General features: G+C 47.5%; 1 long non-coding RNA gene across 1 annotated transcript; it reads left to right on the forward strand.

Annotated features, from left to right (window-relative positions):
• The first annotated feature begins 822 nt into the window (after positions 1–822).
• On the forward strand, positions 823–4,642 carry LOC140259775 (uncharacterized). The gene is made up of 4 exons (XR_011905443.1): positions 823–1,001; positions 1,233–1,351; positions 2,798–2,916; positions 4,222–4,642. It is a non-coding gene; the product is annotated as an uncharacterized lncRNA (long non-coding RNA).
• Positions 4,643–5,394: the final 752 nt, after the last annotated feature.

Genomic DNA, 5,394 nt, shown 5'->3' on the forward strand with positions numbered 1-5,394 from the left:
GTTCTCCGGGTCAGTCCAGCAAAGTTCCCCCTCTGGGTCAGTCCTTGCTGGCCTTCCAACACTAAGTCAACGTCACTCCACCATCTCACTCTCCCTCATTGCCCCACAGTGTCACTCACTCCCATCAACTCTCACATTGTCTCTGCCTCACATTCTCACCCCACACCATCAGTGCAGTCTCAGAGCAAGGCCTTACCTGCTGTAGTGCAGTAATAGAACAGGAAATGCAGCAGCGCTGGCGGAGAAGCGCAGTCCTGGAGCACAGCACGGCAGGTAACGGTCACACACAGCAGCTACGAAGGCAGAACAGAGAAGAGGAGCTCCTCAATGTGGGCAGAGTTTCCAGCAGAAGGAGCTGCAACAAAAACATTCTCCCTTCCACTGGCAGCCCTTATATGAGGATTGGGAGGGGGCGGAGCCAGGGTCCGCCCTGCAGCCAATCAGGTGCATTGCCTGCAGCTGTGCTGTGCTGCCGTGTCTGCCCCCAATCATGGCTTCCTGCATGACTCAGCATTTCTATTGCAGCACCCCAACGTCCCCCCCCGGCATCGCCCCCCGCATCACCCCCTGCATCACCCGCATGTCACCCCCCTGACGGAATCCATGTGCTGTCATTTCTCATCTACTGATGCACCCCCCTTTCTTTACAGGTAGATGTGATTGTTGGCTGGCTATGACTTTGTTTTTGTCTTTAGTATTGATTGCAGCTGTTACGTAACAGCCTGATTGTTTACCTGCTGGGGGGTGTGGGCAGCCAGTGAGCACAGGTGGGAGCAGTTCAGGGCTGGAAGCTGATTGGGCCCAGCCTGGCTCCACCCCCCCTCCTTGAGCCACATTTAAGGGCTGTGCAGAGCAGGGGGCAGCATCAGCTCCTTGCGGTGCCTCCAAGAGAGCATTCCAATGAGTGGTTGCTGTTTCTTGCTGGATACCATATGGGCTGTGTCTCTGCTTGGAGATCCTTTCCTTTGGGCTGCACAGTGAGTGTTGGGCTTTGCAGTGCGGTAAGAAATTCCTTCTTTATTACTGGGTTTTAGATTTCCCCTTTTTGGGGCTCTTGGCTGCGTTTAAGGATGGGTAGAAGGAGCAGCATTTGTGCTTGAGTCCGCTTCCTTTGGAGAGCGGGGTGGGAATTTGTGTGTTCCCAGCCCTATTGCTGCAGATAAGCAGCATTATTCACAGTGTGGTACCTGCAGATGTGGGCAGCGCCTTTATTGCTGTGTTGTGTCCAACAGGTGCCAGCAGAGCCCCAAGAGATGTGCGGCTCCCGATGAGAACAGCGAGGAACAGAAACCTGCATTGCCTGGAACCCCGCAGAACCAACTTTGCTGAATGGTAACTCTCAGCCCAGCAGGTAAGAGCAGCACACACTGACTGTGTTGGATCTGTTCCTTATTGTGATTCGAGGTAATGTTTCAGAGCTCATTTCTGTGCTTCAGTGCCCTATGGGCTGTCTGCTCTTGTCCTTCTTCATTCTCTTTGCCCCTGTTTTCTGTCACTGCCCAGGCATTTCCTGCAGTGTTCTCTTTGCTTTCAGTTTTGCTGTTCTGTTCAGCATTCTGTTGGGTTTGTTTTCTGTTTTGGTGTTCTCTCCTGTTTTCTTTTGGGCCTTCCCTCCCATATAGGAGTGTCTTGCAGCTTTCTTTGGTGCCTTACATCCCATTATATTGTTCACTGCAGCGTTCTCATGGGCCATGCCCTCCATCTCAGTGTTTCTTGCAGTGCCCTTTTGGGCCTTGTCCCCACGTTTATGCTTCTTGCAGTGCCCTTTTGGGCCTTGTCCCCATGTTTATGCTTCTTGCAGTGCCCTTTTGGGCCTTGTGCTCTGTTTTAGTGTTCTTTGCAGTGCCCTTTTGGGCCTTGTGCTCTGTTTTAGTGTTCTTTGCAGTGCCCTTTTGGGCCTTGTGCTCTGTTTTAGTGTTCTTTGCAGTGCCCTTTTGGGCCTTGTGCTCTGTTTTAGTGTTCTTTGCAGTGCCCTTTTGGGCCTTGTGCTCTGTTTTAGTGTTCTTTGCAGTGCCCTTTTGGGCCTTGTGCTCTGTTTTAGTGTTTCTTGCAGTGCCCTTTTGGGCCTTGTCCCCACGTTTATGCTTCTTGCAGTGCCCTTTTGGGCCTTGTCCCCACGTTTATGCTTCTTGCAGTGCCCTTTTGGGCCTTGCCTCCTATCTTGATGATCCCTGTAGTGCCCTTTTGGGCCTTGCATTCCATCTTGATGTTCCCTGCAATGTTCTCTTGAGCCGTGCCCCCTGTTTAGTGTTCCTGCAGTGTTCTTTTGGTGTTTCCATTTGGCCTCCTGCGCTGCCTTCCCTTTGGCCTCTGTTCTTGGTGTTTCATACCACGCTCTCTTTGCCCTGCCTTTCACTTGTGCTTTCCCTTGGCTGTTCTCTTGTTTTTGCCCTTGTGTTACTGTTGGCTGCTTGCTTTGCTTTTCTTTTTTGGGGCTTTCTGTGGGCGTTCTGCTTCAATTTGCCTTTGGCTCTCTGGGATTTGTTGGGAGGCAGCGTTCATGTTAATGTTGACCTGAAGCTGCACCTTAATGGGAGCTCTAGTGATAATTGCATTTGTCTGCAGAGTATCAGTAAGTAGAACCCTTTGTTTTTGTTTAAGTAACCTTAATTCTAATCCTAGTGCAAAATACCACTTGTAAAGTAACTGCACCTTTAACCTTAGAAATAGCATTACTTCTATCCCTAATAGCATTAATTCTATCCTACTGCTCCCTTCCATCACAGTTAGTGTAATGTTCACAGTGTGGTACCTGCAGATGTGGGCAGCGCCTTCATTGCCTTATTGTGTCCAACAGGTGCCAGCAGAGCCCCGAGAGATGCGCGGCTCCCGATGAGAACAGCGAGGAACAGAAACCTGCATTGCCTGGAACCCCGCAGAACCAGCTTTGCTGAGCGGTAACTCTCAGCCCAGCAGGTAAGAGCAGCACACACTGACTGTGTTTTATCTGTTCCATATTGTGACTTAAGGTAGAGTTCCAGAGCTTATTTTTGCACTTTTGGGTGTCTTATGGCTGTGTGCTTTTCTCCTTTTGCCTTTTTTCTTGCCTTTGCTCTTTGCTGTTGTTTTGGGTTTTGATGCAGTGTTTTCTTTGCTCTCACTTTTGCTGTTCTGTTCAGCATTCTATGGGCTTTGGTGTTCATTTTGGTGCTCACTGCAGCATTCCCTTCAGCCTTTCATTCCGTATTGGAGTTCCAAGTAATTTCCTCTGCTGCTTTGCCCTCCATCTTGATGATCTTTGCAATGTTCTCTCGGGCCATGCCTTGCATTTCAATGTTCCCTTCAGTGCCCTTTTGGGCCTTGCCCCCCCACGTTAATGTTCCTTGCAGTGCCCTTTTGGGCCTCGCCATCCATCTTGATGTTCCCTGCAGCGTTCTTTTGTACTTTGCCATCCATCTTGATGTTCCTTGCAGCATTTTCTTGGGCGTTGCCATGTATCTTGATGTTCCCTGCAGCGTTCTTTTGGACTTTGCCATCCATCTTGATGTTCCTTGCAGCGCCCTTTCGGGCCTCGCCCTTTGTTTTGCAGTTTTCTGCAGCGTTCATTAGGGCTTTGCCCTCTGTTTTAGCGTTCCCTTTGTTCTTGTCTTGGCCTCCTATGCTGCCTTTCCTTTGGCCTTTGTTTTTTCTATGACCTACCACACTCTCTTTGCCCTTGCTTTTGCTTTGGCTTTCCCTTGCCTTTTCTCTTGTTTTTGCCTTACTGTTGGCTGCTTGCTCTGTTTTGCTTTTTTGGGTTTTTTTTTGTCTGCTTTCTGCTTGAATTTGCCTTTGTCTCTCTGGGATTTCCTGGCTTATGGCGTTCATGTTAATTTTTATCCGTTTCCCTATTTTAATGGGGGCTCTAGTGGTAATTATAGTAACCTGTAGCGTTTCTGTAAATATAATTGTTAACACAATATTAAAGATGTCTCTTAAGCTAAACGTAGCCATAAAAATTGATGCCTTGTGTTGTATGTGAACGTTACTTTCATTGTAATCATAGTGTGGAATAAAATTGTTAAACTTAGTGCAAATTTAAACATAAATGGCGTTAATTGTATCCCTAATGGCGTTAATTGTATCCCTAATGGCGTTAATTGTATCCCTAATGGCGTTAATTGTATCCCTAATGGCGTTAATTGTATCCCTAATGGCGTTAATTGTATCCCTAATGGCGTTAATTGTATCCCTAATGGCGTTAATTGTATCCCTAATGGCGTTAATTGTTTCCCTAATTAGAGCCCTGAGAGATGTGCAGCTCCTGATGAGAACAGCGAGGAATAGAAACCTGCATTGTCCGGAACACTGCAGAACCAGCTTTGCTGAGTGGTAACTATCAGCGCAGCAGGTAAGGGCAGCACACACTGCCTGTTTTTTATCTGTTCCATATTGCGACTTAAGGTAGAGTTTCAGAGCTTATTTCTGCACTTCGGGGTGTTTTATGGTCTGTCTGTTTTTGTAGTGCTGTGTTGTCTTTGTGTTTGATCTGTGCTGTTTCCCAGCTGTTTCTTGCAGTGTTGTCCTTGCCCTCCATTTTGCCATTGCCCACATCATTTTCTTGTGCCTTGCCTTCCATTTTGGCATTGTTTGCATCATTTTCTTGTGCTTTGCCCTTCATTTTGGCATTGCCTGCATCGTTTTCTCGCGCTCTATTTCGGCGTTCGCGGCATCATTCTCTCGGGCTTTGCCCTGCATTTTGGCGTTTCCGTGTCGTGCTCTTTGCCTCGCCCTCCATTTTAGTGTTCTCTTCATCATTCTTTTGTGCCTCGCCCTCCATTTTGGCGTTCCTTGCATCATTCTGTAGGGCCTTGCCATGCCTTTTGGCATTCATTAAGTTGTTCTCTTGGGCTTTGCCCTCCTTTTCAGTGTTCACTGCATCATTTTGTAGGGCCTTGTTCTGCATTTTGCGTTTTTTGCATCGTTCTCTTGGGTGCAGGCCTCCATTTTGGAGTTGCCTGCATCATTTTGTAGGGCCTTGTCCTTCATTTTGGCATTTGCTGCCTTGTTCTCTCATCCTTTTAGCTCCTTTTTGGAGTTCCATGCAGCCTTTTTTGGGCTTTGCCCCCTATGTTACCCTTCCTTGCTTTGTTCTGTTTGGTCTCTGTTTTGGTCTTGTCTGCAGCCTTGTCTCAGGTCTGATCTGTGCGTCAGCTTTCCCTAGGGTTTTGTGCACACCTTTGTGTCATGTTGGCCTTTGGTGTTGTCTTCTCTTGGCTTTTGCCTTTTATTTTGTCTTTGCTTTTTGTTTTGCTAATTGTGAATATAAGGGTAATAAACGTGACCTTTATACATTCGCCCCAACCCTAATTTGTTAGCCTGATACGTGGTGTTAATTGTCATTGTCACTGTACAGATATTGGTTTTAAATGTAGAGATTAATTCTGAATCTACTTTGCAATGTGGCTCTAAAGA

Source organism: Excalfactoria chinensis, chromosome 16 (assembly GCF_039878825.1).
Source record: "Excalfactoria chinensis isolate bCotChi1 chromosome 16, bCotChi1.hap2, whole genome shotgun sequence".
NCBI classification, from domain to species: domain Eukaryota; kingdom Metazoa; phylum Chordata; class Aves; order Galliformes; family Phasianidae; genus Excalfactoria; species Excalfactoria chinensis.